The 18,851-nt window shown below is 47.1% G+C and overlaps 1 pseudogene; it reads right to left on the bottom strand.

Annotated features, from left to right (window-relative positions):
- Nucleotides 1–924: 924 nt before the first annotated feature.
- LOC125916652 (proteasome activator complex subunit 2-like) lies at nt 925–1,744 on the bottom strand (annotated as a pseudogene).
- Between the last annotated feature and the right edge of the window lie 17,107 nt (nt 1,745–18,851).

Genomic DNA, 18,851 nt, shown 5'->3' with positions numbered 1-18,851 from the left:
TTTTAATTTTAAGTAAACTCCGTTCCACATGTGCGGCTTGAACTCACAACCCCAAGATCAAGAGTCACACGTTCCCCTGACTGAGCCAGCCAGGTGCCCTAATGCTCTGTGTCTTGATCTGGGTGGTGATAACTTGGGTGCATTTTTATGGAAAAGTTCACCAGGCTGTACACTGAATCATGTACTTGCTGGATGTATGCTATACTTCAATTTTTGACAAGGGACTTCCTGGAAGAAGTGCCAGTTGAAGTGAAACTGAATCATTTTGGGTGATTATTATAATCATAAACCAAATGCTTACGCCATATCAGGCGTAAATGCATCAAGCATTTATTAAGTGCTTGTGACGTGTTAGGCACTGTGCCAAGGGCTCCACGTGTTGCTCTTTTATTTTATTTTGACAGTGGTTCTGAGGAGGCAAATATTATCCTGCCCCTTTTACAGATGAGAAAACTGAGGTCTCAAGAATGAAGTGACTTGCCTGGCTCGCGCAGGAAGTGGCTTAGCCAGAATTCCGGCCCAGGTTTGTCTGACCTCCAAGTCCGTGCTCTTGACATCACCTGCTCCCACCTCCCCCTCGGGGAGTGGTGGGCCTTGGTTTACAAAGGATGAGAGAGAAGAAACCAGAGAAGGCGCTGAGCAGAGGTAGAGGCCCCTTCCCAAGCTCCATGCCTGATTTTGTTTTTGTAATTGTGTTTTCTTTACCTTTTTTTTTTTTTTTTAGTTTATTTATTTATTTTGAGAGAGAGAGAGAGAGACAGAGAGACAGAGAGGACAGCGAGCAGGGGAGGGACAGAGAGAGAGGGACACAGAGAGTCCCAAGCAGGCTCTGCACTGTTAGTGTGGAGCCTGACATGGGGCTCGAACCCACAAATCTTGAGATCATAACCTGAGCCATCCAGGTGCCCCGATGTTTTGTCTTTCTTCCTTTTTTTTTTTTTTTCCCACACAAAGCATAGATCATTTATTTCTCTTCTGGCCCTGGGCTCAGTACACAGATGGCTTCTCTTCACCCTTTGGGTTGATAATTTTCTCTAGGTTGCTGCAGATGATATGACAAAGCTCAGCGTAGAAGGCCCTCAGGTCCAGCACCATGGCCCTGAGCTCCCCATAGGCTGCCTCATCTCGCTCATGTACCAGGGCCCGGTAATCCATTACACGAGTCTCCTCAGAGGCCTTGGCCACAGCATCCCTGCGTTCTGAGAAGTACTTGGAAATGGTTGTTTGGAAGGCTTCCGCTTTGGTCTTGACTGCATTCACCCTCTCCAGCACCTTCTCCTGGATTGCCACCCCAAAGTCATTTCCATCCTCTCAATCTTGGGGATCAGGTGCGGGATCCATGTGATCACCAGAATGCATTTTTCTTGGAGAGTCCACACTTCTGGCTTAACCAGGGCAAGTAGGGCGAGAACCTTCTCATTTCCAGGGAGAAAGCCACACTTAGGGACTTCTTTCTTCTCCTGCTTATCTGTTTCCATCTCATCCTCCTTGGGTGGGGGGTCTGGGATGGGGATGTCTAGTGGGGCCCGGAGAGAGGTCAGGTCAGCCACATTGAGGGAGTCCTCTTACGAGAGTTGATTCAGGTGTATGATTTTCTGTGGCAAGAATCTGTAGAGGAATTCCTCTGCCTCCTGAAAAAGATTTTGCCTGAAGATATCCACCTGTTTGCGGGCTTCCCCGCTCAGGCGCACCCCACAAGGCTTGGCCATGCTGCTCCAGTTGCAAGATCTCCGGTCTCCCCCTTTCTTCTTTTTTTTAACGTTCATTTATTTTTGAGAGAGAGAGAGAATGTGAGCAGCGGAGGAGCAGAGAGAGAGGGAGAGAGAGAGAGGGAGTCAGAGAACCCAAAGCAGGCTCCGTGCTGTCAGCACAAAGCCCGACGTGGGGCTCGAACCCATGAACCGTGAGATCATAACCTGAGCCGAAGTTGGCCACTCAACCTACTGAGCCACCCAGGCACCCCAAATGTTTTATTTTTTTTTTAATTTTTTTTTTAATTTTTTTTTTCAACGTTTTTTATTTATTTTTGGGACAGAGAGAGACAGAGCATGAACGGGGAAGGGGCAGAGAGAGAGGGAGACACAGAATCGGAAACAGGCTCCAGGCTCCGAGCCATCAGCCCAGAGCCTGACGCGGGGCTCGAACTCACGGACCGCGAGATCGTGACCTGGCTGAAGTCGGACGCTTAACCGACTGCGCCACCCAGGCGCCCCCCAAATGTTTTATTTTTTAAAGGGAGCCCCCCATACTTGTCGAAGCCTCAAGGTTCTACCTGCAGAACTTGGGTCTGCCCAGCTCTGAGTGTGGCTGGGAGGATGGCTGCTCCATCATTAGAATCTAGAGTGTGATTTAGCAATACCTTAACTCCCACTCCAGCTCATGACGGGGTGCCCTGGGATCCTCATCACATGCCACCCCCCTCACCAGTGTCCTGTCAAGCAGACCCTGAAAATCTCTCAGTAGCCTAAAAAAAGCGGGATTGCCCGCCCCTCCCAACTCCCGATTAAACACAGGCTGTCTTTCTGGCCCCTCCAGCTTCCTGTCTCCTCTCCACGCCCCTCCTCCCTCTCCCTCCTCTCTTTGTCTGCTGTCTTCCCACCTCCGCTTTCCCCCACTCACCCCTCTCCCTGACAGCAGCCGACTTCTGCCTTACTCCAGGGAGAGTCAGGACCCAGAGTCCTCCCCACCCTGGTTCAGACCCAGCGCGACTCTCACCTCTGGGGGACTCAGGAGTCCAGCACTCACAGTCTGGTCCTGCCCCGTTGGGTGACTCTAGCCAGTCACTTTTTCCCTCTGGACATCAGTTTCCCCACTTTCCGTTTAAGCATAGCCTGGGCCCTGGCTCCTTGTCTTGAGTCATACTGGGTGTCTCCAGCTCTCTCCCCGGAGTCAGGAAGCAGGTAGACAAGGGAGTCCCTCTTGGGGAGCTGCCTCCCTTCTTCACCAGCTGCCCACCCTGGCGGTATCTCAGGTGCCTGTCATTGGGCAAGCAGGGGAGGCAGCCTTTGATTCCTGGGTCTGATTGTCCACAAGCTCAGGGCTCATTGCTGAGACCCTCGGGGCATCCCTGTGTGGGGTCTTCTTGACCCCCAACTCCTTCTTTCTCTTCCTTGCAGGCTGTGACCCTTTCCCTAGCTGTTGATACGCACCCCCCCCCCCCACGCCGACCTTAAACACATCACATCCATGCCTTGTATCCAAGAGGAGCTGTTTGAGCAGATGTTTAATATACAAAATAAAAATAGCAGTTATTTTGTTGAATGGATTCCCAATAATCAAAGCCATCTGTTTCCAACATCCCACCCTGGGTCCAAAAAATGTCTGCCGCCTTCCATGACAAAAGCACGACCACCCAAGAGCTGTTTGAGCATATTTATAAGTAGTTTTCTGCCAGGATTCACTGGAAGTATAAAAATAGCCCCACATACCCCCAACCTTTCTGCTGATGGCGTCTCATGGAGGAGACAGCTTTGCCTTCTGGATTATGGGTTATGGCTTCTTTTTTTTCCCCCCTTGGTGTTTTCTTTGATTGCTTAAACAAACAAACAAACCTCTTTTACTCTGAAGATGAGTCTCTTGCCATTTGCACTTTTTCTATGAGACCCATATTTCACTGCCCCCCCTCCTACTGCTGACCCAACTTCTTTTTTTAATGTAATTTATTGTCAAATTGGCTTACATACAACATCCAGTGCTCATCCCAACAAGTGCCCTCCTCAGTGCCCATCACCCATTTTCCCCTCTCCCCCACGGCCATCCACCCTCAGTTTGTTCTCTGTATTTAAGGGTCTCTTGTGGTTTGCCTCCCTCCCTCTCTGTTTGTAACTATTTTTCCCCCTTCCCCTCCCCCATGGTCTTCTGTGAAGTTTCTCAAGATCCACATATGAGTGAAAACATGATATCTGTCCTTCTCTGACTAATTTATTTCATTCAACATAATACCTTCCAGTTCCTTCCACATTGCTGCAAATGGCATGATTTCATTCTTTCTCATTGCCACGTAGTATTCCATTGTATATATAAACCACATCTTTTTTATCCATTCATCAGTTGATGGACATGGAGGCTCTTTCCATAATTTGCCTGTTGTTGAAAGCACTGTTATAAGCATTGGGGTACATGTGCCCCTGTGCATCAGCACTCCTGTATCCCTTGGCTAAATTCCTAGTAGTGCTATTGCTGTGACCCAACTTCTGAACCTCATCATGCTGAGAGAGTGCCTGTCTCCAAACCCTCTCCTACTGCTGTGCCCATCACCGTTCCTAATTCCTGCAGCTCACCCTCCGACTGCAGCAGAGAAATCCTGCAATGCTATAATTGGACAATGGTGGGGTTGGGTTTTGTGTCTTTTTGTCTTCATTTTTCAGTACACAAGTAATCCAGCACACCTTTGTTGTTAAAATATCTCAAGAAGGAAAAGAATTCTCCCTACTAAAACCCCATGGGAAAGAGCCTAAATGTCCATCAACTGATGAATGGATAAAGAAATTGTGGTTTATATACACAATGGAGTACTACAGGGCAATGAGAAAGAACGAAATGTGGCCCTTTGTAGCAACGTGGATGGAACTGGAGAGTGTGATGCTAAGTGAAATAAGCCATACAGAGAAAGACAGATACCATATGTTTTCACTCTTAGGTGGATCCTGAGAAACTTAACAGAAACCCATGGAGGAGGGGAAGGAAAAAAAAAAGAGGTTAGAGTGGGAGAGAGCCAAAGCATAAGAGACTCTTAAAAACTGAGAACAAACTGAGGGTTGATGGGGGGTGGGAAGGAGGGGAGGGTGGGTGATGGGTATTGAGGAGGGCACCTTTTGGGATGAGCACTGGGTGTTGTATGGAAACCAATTTGACAATAAATTTCATATATTGAAAAAATAAATAAATAAAACCCCATGGGACACTGTTAAGGTTGTACTCAGGTGAAAAATAGTCTTAAATGCTTTTATTTATAAAACACTGGAAATCAGCGAATTAAAGATTCAACCTAAGAAATTAGAAAAACCAGTAAAAAGGAGAGGGAAAAATAAGACGAAAGCTGTCATTAATGAAATGGGGTGGGGGGAATACTAAAAGAATAAATAAAAGTTGTTTGAAAAGAAAAAAAATGGTTTGAAAAGACAAATAAAATGATATATATCTATATTATTTTTTTGAGAGAGAGAGAGAGAGAGAGAGAGCATGTGCACAAGTCTGAGAGAGGGGCAGAGGGAGAGAGATAAAGAAAATCTCAAGTAGGCTCCACACTCAGCATGGAGCCCAATGCTGGGCTTGATCCCACAACCCTAGGATCATGCATGACCAGAGCCGAAATCGAGACTCTGACACTCAACTGACTGAGCTACCCAGGAGGACCAAAATGAGAACAATCTTAACTAAAGGTAAGTCCAAAGAAAGAAAGCAAAGAGATACAGCAAAAATACACAACATTAGGAATGAGGAAGGCAATATAAACACAGATGTGGATGTTATTGTTTTTAAATATGGTAATACACTGGAATAACAAAACGAAATAGATGATTTTTTTTTGCAAAATATAAACTATCAAAATTGACCTAAGAAGTTGAAAATTTTAACAGACTAAGAATCATGGAAGAGATTAGAAAGATAACTAAAGAGATTGCATTCTAAAACACTCTGGGTCAATGGTAAGACAAACTGGGGCCTCTGTCTGGCTCAGTCAGTAGAGCGTATGACTGTTGATCTCTGGGTTGTGAGTTTGAGTCCCACATTGGGTGTAGAGATTACTTAAAAATAAAATCTTAAAAAAATAATAATGATAGGGGTGCCTGAGTGGCTCAGTTGGTTTGACTCTTGGTTTCGGTTCAGCTCATGATCTCATGGTTTGTGAGATCGAGCTGTGTTTGGGCTCTGCACTGACAGTGCAAAGCCTGCTTTGCTTGGGATTCTCTCTCTCTCTGCCCCTCTTCTGCTCTCTCTGCGCACGCCCTGTGCTCTCTCTCTCTCTCTCAAAAGAAATAAACTTTAAAATATATAATAATAATAATAATAATAATAATAATAAGACAAACTAATATTAAATGCATCCCCGGGCACCTAGCTCAGTTGGTTAAGTATCTGACTCTTGGTTTCAGCTTAGGTCACGATCTAACGGTTCGTGGGTTCGAGCCCCAAGTCAAGCTCCCTGATGACAGTGCAGAGCCTGCTTGGGATTCTCTCTCTCTCTCTAAATAAATAAATAAACAAATGTTAAAAAAAATTTTTTTTTAACGTTTATTTATTTTTGAGACAGAGAGAGACAGAGCATGAGTGGGGGAGGATCAGAGAGAGAGGGAGACACAGAATCTGAAACAGGCTCCAGGCTCTGAGCTGTCAGCGCAGAGCTCAATGTGGGGCTCGAACTCAGGGACCGCAAGATCATGACGTGAGCCGATTCGGACGCTTAACTGACTGAGCCACCCAGGTGCCCCAACGAACAAACTTTAAAAAAACAATAAAAAAATAAATGCCTCCTAAGATGATGTGATGGAAAATATTCAACATCAGCTGCGTAGTATTGGGGCCCAAAATGTTCAACCTGAATCTAATCCTAAAGAAACAGACAAATTAAGATGGTAGGACATCCTACATGACAATGGACCTGGACTCAAAAAAAAGGTGAAAGTCATGGGGCACCTGGCTGGCACCGTCACTGGAGCATGAGACTATTCATCTCAAGGTTGTGAGGTCCAGACCCACATTGGGTGTAGAAATTACTTAAAAAAATTTGAGGTGCCTGGGTGGCTCCACCGGTTAAGCGTCGGACTTCAGCTCAGGTCATGATCTCGCGGTTTGTGAGTTCGAGCCCTGCATTGGGCTTGGTGCTGACAGCTCGGAGCCTGGAGCCTGCTTCAGATTCTGTGTCTCCCCCCCCCCCCCCCCGCCTCTCTCTGCCCCTTCCCTGCTCTCTCTCTCTCTCTCTCAAAAATAAACATTAAAAAGAATTACTTAAAAATAAATTCTGGGAGGGGGTGCCTGGGTGGCTCAGTTGGTTTAGCGTCTGACTCTTGACTTCAGCTCAGGTCAGTCATGATCTCACATCTCACAGTTGTGAGATCAAGCCCTGAGTCAGGCTCAGCACGGAGTCCAAAGCCTGCTTGGGATTCTCTCCCTCTCTCTCTTCCCCTCCCCAACTCATATGCGTGCATGCACACACACACTCTCTCAATAAATAAATAAATAAATAAATAAACTTCAAAAATAAAATCTGGGGTGCCTGGCCTAATAAATAAACTTCAAAAATAAAATCTGGCTCAGCCAGTTAAGCGTCAGACTCTTGATCTCAGCTCAGGTCTTGATATCAAAGTTGGGAGTTCAAGCCCCAAATTGGGCTCCATACTGGATGTGGAGAGCCTATTTAAAAAAATAAATTAAATAAAATCTTTAAAAAAATCAAAGTTAAGAAAGGGGGGAGGGGGGAGGCATAACTGTTCCAGATTCAAAAATTAAAGAAATGTGACAACCAAATGCACTGGAAACTTCTTGATTAGATTCTGGAGTTAAAAGGGAAAAAGAAAACAGCTAAGAAGACATTATTGGCACAGTTAGAGAAATCTGAATATACACAGTGTGCTAGATATTATTACATCCAGTTCTTCCTGGATGGATAATAGAACTTTCTTCTTTGGGATAATGGGATTTTGTTTATGTAGAAGAATGTCTTAAATCTTATGAGATACAATTTGTTTCTCTAAAATATTTTTTTAATGTTTATTTATTTATTTTTGAGAGAAAGTGCGAGCCAGTGCGAGCAGGGAAGGAGCAGAGAGAGAGAATCCCAAGCAGGCTCTGCACTGTCAGCTCAGACCTCAACACAAGGCTCAATCCCAGGAACCATGAGATCATGACCTGAGCCAAAATCAAGAGTTGGACACTTAACCGACTGAGCCACCCAGGTACCCCAAGGAATTATACTTTAAAATTTTTTTTAATATTTATTTATTTTTGAGAGACAGTAAGAGAAAGAGAGAGAGAGAACACAAGCAGGGGAGAGGCAGAGAAAGAGACACAGAATCTGAAGCAGGCTCCAGGCTCTGAGCTGTCAGCACAGAGCCTGATGCGGGGCTCGAGCCCACGAGCTGTGAGATCATGACCTGAGCCCAAGTCAGTTACTTAACTGACTGAGCCACCCAGGCGCCCCTAGCTTTTTTTTTTTTTAAGTTTATTTATTTATTTGGAGAAAGAGTGTGTGAGTGGGAGAGGGGCAAAGAGAGAGGGAGAGGGAGAATCCCAAGCAGGCTCTGCACTGTCAGTATAGAATCCAATATGGGGCTTGAACTCACTCATGTGATCATGGCCTGAGCCGAAGTTGGATGCTCAACTGATTGAGCCACCCAGGGGCCCCCATCTAGCCTTTAAAGATTAGATTATTCTGAGGTTATATAAAATATTCTAAATTTTTTTTAATGTTTATTTAGTTTTGAAAGAGACAGAGACAGAGCGCGAGCAGGGGGAGGGACAGAGAGAGAGAGACGGAGACAGAATCTGAAACAGGCTCCAGGCTCTGAGCCATCAGCACAGAGCCCGATGCAGGGCTCACAACCACAAACCATGAGATCATGACCTGAGCCGAAGTCAGACTGAGCCACCCAGGTGCCCCTAAACTATTCTAAACCATTGGGAAAATATAGAATTCACAATCCATTTTGCTCACGTTACCTTAGTAGTAAAACACAATTAAAAAAGAAGAAAAAGAAAAGAAAACTGTAGATCATTTTCACTTTTGAGTCCCTACTCCCACCCTTGAGATTAGGAGATTTTGTCATTAGGAACGTAGCTTAATTTATCACATAAACAGATTAAAGAAGGAAAAATACGAATAACTTTCTAACCAGAAAAAAATGTAAATGTTATTTAAGCATTGAGTGAGCTCCCGTACCATGCTATCCACACTAGGAAGGCTGTAACGGTTTGGAAAATGGAGCTTCTGCCCTTCAGAAAAATCACAGGTTTCTTGTAGCTGAGCATTCAATCAACCAGAGGAAGATAAAAAAAAGAGACCACAACTCGGTTCTAAATTGAAAACAATGACATTCCGGGGGCGCCTGGGTGGCTCAGTCAGTTAAGCCTCCTGCTTTAGCTCAGGCCATGATCTCGCAGTTCGCGGGTTTGAGCCCTGCGTCAGACTCTGTGCTGACAACTCAGAGCCTGGAGTCTGCTTCGAATTCTGTGTCTCCCTCTCTCTCTGCTCTTCCCCTGCTTGCGCTCTGTCTCTTTCTCAAAAGTAAATAAACATTAAAAAAAAAAAAAAATTGACGTTCCCAATGGCAAGGCAGGAAGAGTGAGGGTGAATGAGAACTCAGGGCTGAGAAGTGTGAGCTAGAAATGAGATTTGAGTTTCTAGCCCTTTACAGATAGGAAATCGAGGCCCAGAGAGGGGAAGGGACTTGCCCAGTTTCACCGAATGCCCATCCAGCCGGGTCAGCATGGATTTAACTACGCAGTTCCGCAGATCCAGAAAGCACACGCCAAGCAAAGACTATTTGCTAAAAGGATGCTGACCCTACCACCTTCAGGTGGACAGGAGGAACAGCAGGATCCCGAGGGTCAGGACCAGGGTGATGGGACTGGTATTTCTCCTCTTGCCTCAGGTCCTGGTTTTGTTTACATTTTTGACATTTTATTCATCATGGAGTTTTTGGCATTAATTTTTATTTAAGAATACTTCGGGGGCGCCCGGATGGCTCCGTCGGTTAAGCCTCTGACTGTTGATTTCTGCTCAGGTCATGATCTCACGGTTTGTGGAATCGAGCCCTGTGTCTGGCTCTGTACTGACCATGTGGAGCCTGCCTGGGATTCTCTCTCTCTCCCTCTCTCTCTCTCTCTGCTGCTCCTTCACTTGCTCTCTCCCTCTCAAAATAAATAAAAAACTTAAAAAATACTTCATTAAACCGTTATTTGTCTTGATTACTGAGGTTTTGGCACCCCCTTCCCAGCCTGCTGCCCTTAAATTTTACACCCTAGACTAGTACGTTACTTGTTTATCATTCCCTTTACCTTATATTCCTAAAACCTCGAATCTTCATTCTTTTTTATTTATGTTTCTTTCTTTATTTTTGAGAGAGCGATAGCGACCGGGGCAGGGGCAGAGAGAGAGGGGGAGACAGAGAATCCTAAGCAGGCCCCGCACTCTCAGCGCAGAGCCTGATGTGGGGCTAGAACTCATGAACCGTGAGATCATGACCTGAGCCAAAGTCAAGAGTCCAGATGCTTAAACCACTGAGCCACCCAGGTGCCCCTAGAATCTTCACTCTTATTCTCCCCCAACCCAGCACTGGCATCTCATCAGACGACCTAACCTTCTTTGTAAGAACGCAGGCAAGAACCCTCTCACCCTCTCTCCTCCCTCCTTCCTTTCCTTCCTCCCTTATTTCCTCCCTCTCTTCCTCCTCCCTTCCTTCCTTATTTCCTTCCTTCCTTCTGTCCTAGCTTCTCTATGCCAGGTGCTGTGTTAGTCTCTGTCCTTAGGCAGTTATCAAGTAAGGAGGCGTCCAGAAAATGCAGTGAAGTGTTACAAGAGATTTGAACGGCCAAGAGAAGAAGGATTGCATCTGGGCACGTACCTAACATAAACGAGTTTTTACGTCCGCCAAAGACTTGTACCGAAAGGTACATAGCAGTTTATTCTTACTAGCCTCAAACGGGAAGCAACCCAAATGCTCCTCAACGATCAAATGGATAAATGAACGGTAGCTCAGTAACACGATGGAATAAATACGCCCAACACCACAGTCAAACCTCAGAAATGTAACACTGACTGTAACAAGCGAGACACAAAAGAGTGTGTGTGACTTCTATGGTGACTTCTTTTCTTTTCAGTTTGACACATGCCAAAGGATATGAGATTGGAATGCAGGTTACCTGTTGCGGGGGAAAGGAGGGGGACCACGTGGGTTTGGGAGGCCGGAAATGTTCTATATTGATCTGGGTGGGTGTTACATGCATGATTACAAACATAAAAATTTATCAAGCTATGTACTTAGAATTTGTGCAATTTACTGTATAACTTTTACTTCAAGAATAATAATAAAGGGGCGCCCAGGTGGCTCAATCAGTTAAGCGTCCAACTCTTGATTTCAGCTCAGGTCATGATCTCATGGTCATGGGATCGAGCCCCGCATCAGGACTCCGCACTCAGCATGGAGCCTGCTTGAGATTCTCTCTCTCTCTGCCCCTCTCCTGATCTCTCTCCCTCTCAAAATAAATAAACATTTAAAAATAAACTAAAAAATACCACTCTGGCTTCTGTGTAGAGACTAGAGTAGTGGTGTGGGTGGACAGCAGAGAAAAGCCAGTTGGGAGGCTGTGACAAAGGTGGAGGGAGGAGAAGGAAGGGGGAGCTGCCGGGGGTGGGAAGGACAAAGAGGAAGTGAAATGACAGAAAGGGGGCTCGAGAGTGAAACTCGGGTGAACAACACATGGGGGGGTGGAGGTATTGCTGGCTGAGACAGGAGGTCTAGGGGAGGAGTGGGACCAGTGGACCTCCACCTCTCCCTGTCCCCCTTTGTCCAGGCCCTGCGGGAGTCAATGTCCCTCCACGGCCGAGTCCCAGCCACCACCAGGGGGCAATAGGGTCCTTCCCGACCAAGGAGGCAGCCTGCAGCCCGCAGCAGGAGCATCTGCTGTGGGGGGACAGCTGGGGCGCATGGTGCCTGGGTGGCCTCCAAGTCTCCAGGACACTGTGCTCCTTGCAGAAGAATCTTGTAGAATGGGGACGGAAAGAAACTAAAATCTAAAGCCCTGGAATCTGAAAATCATGACTCCAACCCTTTCCCAGTTTCCCTTTACGCTCGGGACGGAGCCAGGCTCCCTCGGGAGGGCCTGGGGCTGGCATTCACCACCTCACCTGCCTCCACTCAACCCCCACCCCACCTCCAGAGAGAGATGTGCTCCCTGCGGGTGCACCCTCTCGCACATGCGCTGTTTCTGCAACCTGACCCTCTCTCCTGTGGGCGCCTCACACATCCCTGCAGGGTTACCTAGTCTAGGACCCTTTCTTGACCCCGAAAAGTGGGTCGGACTGGCCCCCTCTACATCTCCCATCATGCCCCTTTCTCCCTAAATTGTATTAGTCACTGTACCTGATTCCTCAGCTCATCTGTGGCTCTGAAAGGCAGGGGAGTGCCCGGCCTGGGCCCCAAGAGCACTTGTCGAATGAATGAAAGGGCAAATAAACGAGTGAGTGAATCTAAGGTTGTAAGAGGATAGAATCTCAGGGGTTTTTTTAAGTTTATTTTTTTATTGTGTGTGTGTGTGTGTGTGAGAGAGAGAGAGAGAGAGAGAGAGAGAGAGAGAGAACAAGTGGGGGAGGGGCAGAGAGAAGGTGAGAGAATCCCAAGCAGGCTCTGTGCCATCAACATAGAGCCCAATGCTGTGCTGACAGCTCAGAGCCTGGAGCCTGGTTGGGATTCCGTGTCTCCCTCTCTCTCTGTCCCTCCGCAGCTCACGCTCTATCTCTCTCTCTCTCTCAAAAATAAATAAACATTAAAAACAAAAAACCAAAAAACACAGAGCCTTATGTGGGGCTCCAACTCACTAACTGCGAGACCACACCTCGAACCAAGATCAAGAGTTGGACGTTCCCGACTTCGGCTCAGGTCACCATCTCATCATGGTTCACAGGTTCAAGCCCCGCGTCGGGCTCTGTGCTGACAGCTCAGAGCTTGGAGCCTGCTTCAGATTCTGTGTCTCCCTCTCTGCCCCTCCTCCATTTGTGCTCTGTCTCCCCCCCCCTCTCTCTCTCTCTCTCTCTCTCAAAAATAAACATTAAACAAATTATTTTTAAAAAAAAGTTGGATGCTCAACCAACTGTTCCACCCAGCCGCTCCTGCATCTCAGTTATGAAGCCAAAGAGACTTGGGTTCAAGTCTAAGCAATGCCACCTATGAGCTGTGTGACCTTGGCAACTGTCTTAACCTCCCTCTGGGCCCCAGTCTCCTCTCCCAGTTATCGACATTACTATAGTTTCAGTGATAGGAGGCATGTCAGTCCCTTGGCCTAAAATCTACGCATGATATTGCAGAATAAAATGGGGATGTGTGTGTGTGTGTGTGTGTGTGTGTACAATTATATCTGGTTTATGTGGGCTATATAATAAACTGTTAGCTAATGAAAAGGAGTGAAATTGGGAGAATAAGGTAAAATGTTCATTTTGTACTTTATATACTTCTGTAGTTGAATGTCTTACATTAAGCATGTTTATAATAACACATCTTTTTAAAAATTTTTTAATGTTTATTTATTTTTGAGAGAGAGTGTGCTCATGTGCACGCATGCACATGAGTGGGGGAGGGGCAGAGAGCAAGAGGGAAACACAGAATCTGAAGCAGGCTCCAGGGTCTGAGCTGTCAGCACCGAGCCCAAGGTGGGGCTGGAACCCACAAGCCGTAAGGTCATGATCTGAGCCAGTCAGACACTTAACCCAGTGAGCCACTCAGGTTCTCCATAACACATCTTTTTAAGAAAATTTATTATTATTATTTTTTAAGTAGGCTCCGTGCCCAATGTGGGGCTTGAACTCACGACCCTGAGAACAAGAGTCACTTGTTCTACCAACTGAGCCAGCCAGGTGCTCCTTAATTCATTTTTTAAAAGATTTTACTGTTATTTTTAAGTAATCTCTACACCCACTGTGGGGCTCGAACTCACAACCCTGAGATCAAGATCAACCCTGTAATAACACAACCTTCAAATGAAAAATAGGGACTCCTGGGAGGCTCAGTCGGTTGAACATTTGACTCCTGATTACGGTTCATGAGTTCAAGCCCCACGTCAGGCTCCGTGCTGACAGTGCAGAGCCTGCTTGGGATTCTCTCTGCCTCTCTCTGCCCCTCTCCTGCTTGTACTTTCTGTCTCTCTCTCTCAAAAATAAATAAATAAACTTAAAAAATAAATAAGTGAAAAATAAAATCCAATATCACATGGAAAAATGCTCAACATCATTCATCCTAAGGGAAATGCAAAACAAAGCCACTATGAGATATCACTGCTCACCATCTGAAAGGCTAAAATCAAAAGGCCTAACAATGCCAAATGTTGGCAAAAAGGCGGGGCGACTGGAATTCTCGTACACTGTTGGTGAGGGCATAACATGGTACAACTATTTTGAAAAAATGTTTGATAGTTTCTAGTAATAAGCATATCTCCCCTATGAACCAGAGTTCCAGTCCTCACTAGGACTCAGGCACCAGGAAGCAAGAAAATATGTGTCTGCAAAGACTGTACAAATATGTTCATAGCATATTTACTTATTTATGATTTTTTATGTTTTATTTTGTTTAGCATTTAAAAACAATTTTTTAATGTTTTTATTCATTTTTGAGAGACAGCGTGATCAGGGGAGGGGCAGAGAGAGAGAGGGAGACACAGAATCTGAAGCAGGCTCCAGGCTCTGAACTGTCAGCACAGAGCCCGATGTGGGGCTCGAACTCATGAACCGCGAGATCATGACCTGAGCCAAAGTCTGATGCTCAACAGACTGAGCCCCTTTTTCTTCTTTTTAAAAAATTTTAATGTTTATTTACTTTTGAGAAAGAAAGAGAGCACGCAGGAGACGGGTAGAGAGAGGGAGAGGCAGAGCAAAAACAGCTCCCTGCCCTCCGTGACCTCCCTCTCCCCCAGTTCACCTCTCCACACCGCACCCCTGCTGAGTTCTGTGGTTCAGGTCGTGCAGATGGTTGTATTAATCCTCAGATCAGTTTTCTAAGTGTGCAGGATGGTTTAGTATTGATCTGGCTGTATTTCATGGACGCAAGATGGAAAAAAACTTGCATGCTGTTCCGCCATCTTGGCTCCCCAGAGAGAGAGAGGCAGAGAACCCAAAGCAGGCTCAGTGCTGTCAGCGCAAAGCCTGATGTGGGGCTTGACCTAATGAACCATGAGATCATGGGAGCTGAAGTCAGACCCTCAACCAACTGAGCCACCCAGGTGTCCCTCACAGCAGCTTCATTTTATAATACCTCAAAACTGGAAACAATTCAAATGGTCATCAATAGGCAAATGGATGAAGACCGTGTGGTACAGCCATAGAGTGTAATATAATCCGGCAATAATAGGGAATGGATTACTAATACAATACCATGGATGGGGGCGCCTGGGTGGCTCAGTCGGTTAAGCCTCTGACTTCGGCTCAGGTCATGATCTCACAGCTCGTGGGTTCAAGCCCCGCATCGGGCTCTGTGCTGATGGCTCAGAGCCTGGAGCCCGCTTTAGAGTCTGTGTCTCCCTCTCTCTCTACCTCTCCCCCACCCTCACTCTGTCTCTCTCTCTCAAAAATAAATAAATATTAATACCATGGATGAATCTCAAACTTATGATACTGAGTTTTAAGGGGCGCCTGGCTGGCTCTGTTGGTACAGCATGAGCCTCTTGATCTTGGGGTTGTAAGTTTGAGCCCAACGCTGGGTGTAGGGATTCCTTAAAAATAAAACCTTTTTCTTTTAGGTTTTTCTTTATTTATTTTGAGAGAGAGAGAGAGAGAGAAAGTGCAAGCAGGGGAGGGGCAAAGAGAGAGGAGAGAGTGAGAATCCCAAGCAGGTTCCTCACTGCCAGTGCAGAGCCTGAAGGTGGGCTCGAACCCATGAACCGTGAGATCACCACCTGAGCCGAAGTCAGACGCTTAACCGAATGAGCCACCCAGGCATCCCCTTAAAAATAAAATCTTAAAAAAAAAATTATGATACTGAGTTTTAACACAAGTCAGACAAGAATAATAATGTATGATTCCCTTTATATAAAATTCTAGAAAATGCAAACCAGTCTATACGATGGGAATCAAATCGGAGGCTGCCTCCATGTGTTGTGTGTTGTGGGAGAAAAGAGGGAGAATTACAAAAGGCCAGGAGGAAATATTGGGGGGTTACAGGTGTGGTTCTTACAGTTACTGTGATGATGGTTCTACAGGTAGACATATGCCAAAACCCATCAATTCTATACCTTAAATATGTTCAGTTTATCATATGTCAGTTACACTTCAATAAAGTAGCAAAAACATTAAAAAAAAAAAAACCTCATTGTACATTTGACATTGCCCTCAACAAATGAAAGAAAAAGGCAAGGAAGAAACTGTATGCCTGACCCTGTTGCCCAGATCAGTACTTCCGGCCTCATCCATGTCTCACGGGGTCCTTTCTTCTCACCTGAAACACCCCCAGAGAATTAATTTCTATAAATCAGCGCTCTGCCGCTCAGGTGGCGCACCTGGGACACGTGGCTTCTTTATGACAAACACGTTCCATCTCTCACAGTCCGGTTCACACACTACCTCCTCCTGAGAAGCCACCTTGCTTCCTGCCACACCCTCCCGGCTCAGCGATCCCAGGATTCTCGGCTCAAACCCCTATCTTGGCACCTTCCACTGTCCACCTTTGTATCGCCAGTGTAGACCCACCGGTCTTCCACACTCGATGCTTACAGTCATCAGAAGAGCAGCTACTATTTAATGGCCCTGGGCCAGGTGCTTCTCACGGTTGATTCCATTGCCTCTCTACATCAACTAGGATGATAGGGATTATTAGCTCCGTTTTGCAAAAACCAAGGCCCGAGACGGGGACTACCAGCTGGACCTAGTCCCCACGACCGTAAGAGGCTTAAAGACTATTCGGAATCCACTCCTGCTCATCTTGAGGACAGCCAGGGGCTTTCCCAGTGTGCAGAGAGGAAGGATTTAGCATGTTTGGAGTTTTTCAAAGTTACGGGAAGATACCTTACAGGTAGAAAGGTGAGTCACTTTAGGTAAAAGGAATTGCCTTCAAGTTTCCAGAGCAGGAAATAATTTGGAGAAAGTAGGCATGTGGGTGGAGGACAGGCTCCAGGAAGGCCTTTCCTTGTTTTTTTTTTTTTTTTTTTTTTTTTAAGACAACCTGCTTTGGCAACCCTAGTATTTATTTATTTATTTATTTAATTTATTTATGGTGGGGAGGGGCAGGGAAGGAGGGAGAGAGGAGAGGATCCCAAGCAGGCTCCGGCTGTCAGCACAGAGTCTGACAGACTTGGGACTTGATCTTATGAACCATGAGATCATGACTTGGGCTGACATCAAGAGTTGGACGCTTAACCCACTGAGCTACCTAGGCACCCCAACTTTTTATTCTTCTTATTAAACGGCTCCACATTTGCAGATGGGGGTCCTTGGCACAAGGCTGGAGAGGGAAGACTCCCGATTAATGAGTTCAGAAATCTTGGTTCTGGGTTTGCCACTGGCTAGCTGGGCAGCAGTGAAAATGTCTGTGTGTTAGTTTCCCCACCTGTCATCTGGGCCGAGTTGTGTCCTATGGACAGGGGTAGGGCTTTGTCATGAGATAAACCCAGGTTGGAAAACTGGCTTCCCGACTTCTCAGCCTTGGGACTGACCTTGCCTACCTGAGCTTGCGTTTCCTCACCTGCAAAATGGGGATAATAACAGTGTGGCCCTCATGGAACCATCAGGAAGATAACATATCCAAAGGCTTGGCTCTGTGCCCAGCACGTGGGGGCCACTCAGTGTCATACCCATGTCCTTAGCATCATTATTACTAGATGACGAATAAAAACATCAGCTGTAGTCCCTGGCCAGGGATACAGTGCATCTCAAAACCACCTCCAACTTGGGAGGAACTTCTACGCTAGCCAGGATCCTCTCCACAAGGGAACTGGGCAACAGAGGGTCTCATCCCTGGATCTGGGGGATGGGGGAGGATTTTGTGCCTCGGCAGGACTGGCCATCTCAGCAGAATGCTTAGTATCGCTGACCCTCGGGCACTAAAGGCCAGTATCACCTCCTCCCCCACCCCTACAGACATCAGACATGGTGATAATTAAGAACACCCCCCACACACATTCCCAAAAGTCCCCCTGGGAGGGGGTGCCATCTCTGTGGCTGCCTCCCCGCTCAGGGCTCCCCACGCAAGTGTGCAGGTCAAACCCTCTACAAGGGTGTCCGGTGGCCTGGGGGACAGGGGTTGACTCCAGCCCCATGCTTCACTTTCCAAGGCAACTGGGGCCCTGCCTGTTGTCCCTGACTTGGCTGCTTCTCCCGGAGGTGTCCTCTGGGGTAGCGCAGCACAGTCCTTCGAAGCTCCCTGCTTCTGGGTCCCTGCCTGGTCCTCACGGTGCTCACACGGCAGCCAGTGCCCACCCCGATGCCTGGCTCTGGGCTTTCCCCACCACTGCTCTCTCCCTCTCCACCCCCTCTTCCTCTTGGGCCTCCTCTCTGTTCCTCCCCATGCGAGGACTTCTGTCCTCCAGGCTGTGACCCTCGGGACTGTGGGAACCCTGTCTTGGTCACCCTGGCACGCTCGGGCACTCAGAACCCAGGATTATTCTCTTTCTATTCAGAAAGGCTGGAGGACAGAAAGCGGCAAGTCTTAAGGGAGAGAGGAAGGAGGGCCCGGCTGGGGCGGAGGTGGCCCCACCTCGAGAGGCCCAGCCCAGCCTTACCACAAGCTGACTCACTCGGAGCGCTGGGTAGACCCAGCTAGCCCTGCCATCCTGGCCAGGCTCTGAGTCACCAGCTGGTGAGGGGCAGCTGCAACCCAGCGGGAAATCACGCCTGCATGGAAGTGGTTGTCAGGGTTGTTGGGGCCTGAACCCCCTCCCGGTCCTGGAAGGACTGGCAGTGACTATTGATCCCAGCCGGCAACAAACATCTCTCTGGGACTTGCCGGGAAGTCAGGAATCGGGCCAAGCTCGGGATCCCTGCTCTTGAGGGGGGCAGACTCTCGCTCTGGGGGGTGGGGTGAGATGAGAGGTATGACACCAGACACACAGGGTTCTTGACAAGGGACATATGACAGGCACATGGCAGGGTCGGGGAACTACTGCCTGCTACAATCCTTTCATCAGGGGGATTTGTCACCATGTAGCAAAAACCTCAA

This window comes from Panthera uncia, chromosome D4, assembly GCF_023721935.1.
Source record: "Panthera uncia isolate 11264 chromosome D4, Puncia_PCG_1.0, whole genome shotgun sequence".
NCBI lineage: Eukaryota > Metazoa > Chordata > Mammalia > Carnivora > Felidae > Panthera > Panthera uncia.
The sequence above is the reverse complement of the archived record's forward strand: the minus strand, read 5'-3'. Positions and strand labels throughout refer to the sequence as shown.